We start from the raw sequence: 2,294 nt of genomic DNA, 5'->3' as shown, positions 1-2,294 counted from the left end.
CTGGCCCAATCTTTTCTCCGCTTGATGTTGGCTGGTCGAAGAAATGGTTTCCTTCTTCTTGTTCTGCCATAGTAACCAAGTTTGTGGAGATACCTGACAGCTGTTGTGAGACTGACATCAACTTGCTCTGCTATGTCAGAGGTCTTGCAATGAGGATTATCCTCCACACTTCTTTTAGCAAAGAGAAGTGTCCTGCCATAGGGCTCTGGTTGATCTGGGCAAGGTGATGTGAACTCCTTCTCCTCTCATGTGAATTGCACAATTACTCTATTAACTGTAGAAAGTGGGATCCCAAGGTCTTCTGCGATTGTACGCTATGTCCACCTTCAGAATAACCCACAATACAGCCTCTTTGAAATTCAGACAGTTCCAAGCCTTCTTTTGTACATGACATGATTAAACAGTCATATATAGAACCTGAAGCATAAAAATGTCAATTAATAAAAAAATATATACCTTTACAAGTTAGAATAAACGTATAACGATGTTTTATGGGGTGTCTATTTACTTCTGTTATGTCTTTGTATGTATGTCATTATTCAGTTTATTTCAAGATTTCTTGAAAGAACCGGTTTCTAATCTAGATTCAAGGTTCCTTCAGTGGAATTTCAACATTAACAGCGGGGTATTTTTGTATGTATGTATGTATGTATGTATGTATGTATGTGCAGATTTGTATGTCTTATATATGTATTCTCATGCATATAATTGCATATTTAGACATGCTCATATATATTTAAATGATAAACCTCTGGAAATGTTTACAGATATTTACAGTTCCAGTGATGGACTAAATCTGTAATCTTCGAATTAGCTTTCTCCTTTCTAGTTTTGAGACGCCTAATTTCTCAAGACTGGTATTTAGGCAGTGCGCTATATACCCCAGTGCCCCAATAATTGTAGGTATAAACCTGAATTTGTAATCTGGATAGAGTAACTGTATGCATGTATGTATGTATGTATGTATTATGTACGTACGGACGTATTTACATATGTATGTATGTATGTATGTATGTATGTATGTATATGTATGCATGTATATGAATTCATTCCCTAAAAAAGAACAAACCAAGCAAATCCGGGTTCTCCGAATAGAAAATCTTTAGAAATAACTTTTCAAAGTGGTTTAATCGCACTGCTAACACATGTGGAGCGTAGTTATCAAGCCTTTGATATTCTTGGCAGTGTATTATGGCAGCAAAACGAAATACTGTAGCCCTGTCAGCAATTAATTACAAATTCTATCAATCAGTCTTTTACAGTTAAAATGTGTAAAACGTTCAGGAAATTCCGTATATGAGTTTACCATGCTAAACATGAAAAACGTAATATGCCCGATGGACTCGCTCCATGTGAATTTTCTGTGCACGGACCCATTGCATATAGAATACACACACACACACACACACACACACACACACACACACAGCTGCATACTAAAGTCGAATACATATCCACCACACAAATACAAGTTATCCATCAGCAGAAACATGCGTATAAACACACTTCAATCGATTCAGACGACCAAAAGTACTCATAACTGAAACATAAGAGACTAGCCAGCTTGAATAAATCTTTAGCATAAAGAACACTTACATACATGCATACATACATACATACATGCATACATACATACATACATACCTTTCGAACCTCCAGCTTCTATATCCAGATTACAAATTTACATTTGTATTAATAATGATTGTGCATTTGATTTTGTGAGTAAATACCTAACTGACAGTCCAGATAAGCTTTGATATTCAGGAAAAAAAAACCCAACCAACTGACTCCCACATTACAAATACAATTTATAAGTGGAACAGTTAAAATATGCAAGACTTTTCTAAAGTTTAAAATGTGATATTGATTTTGTTATTTACATTCCAAAGACGTAGCTTTGTATCTTTGTTAGAAAGAATTCCCTTCCTCAGAGAAAGAATCTAAATAATTTAAAACAGAAGAGAACATACATACACCTCATAAGATCCAAAAGGTACCTGAAAAAATTCCTCAAAGAAATATCAAACACTTGAATACATCTCGGCAAATCTTAACTCGAGCGGGCTGTGATGTCTTAAAACACTACTTAAAAGATTATTGTAAGTGGCCTACGTTAATAATGACTTCAAGTTTTGGCACATGGTCAAAAATTTCGGGGGAAGGGTTAAATGGGTAACATCGACCCCAGCTGAGATTTATTTTATCGACCCCAGTGTTCAACTGGTACTTACTTCATCGACTCCGAAGGATGAAAGGCAAAGTCGACCTCGGTGGAATTTGAATTCAGAACGTTA

The sequence above is a fragment of the Octopus bimaculoides genome, chromosome 7 (assembly GCF_046866305.1).
Source record: "Octopus bimaculoides isolate indiv1 chromosome 7, ASM4686630v1, whole genome shotgun sequence".
NCBI classification, from domain to species: Eukaryota; Metazoa; Mollusca; class Cephalopoda; order Octopoda; family Octopodidae; genus Octopus; species Octopus bimaculoides.
This window is presented reverse-complemented; position numbering follows the sequence as displayed.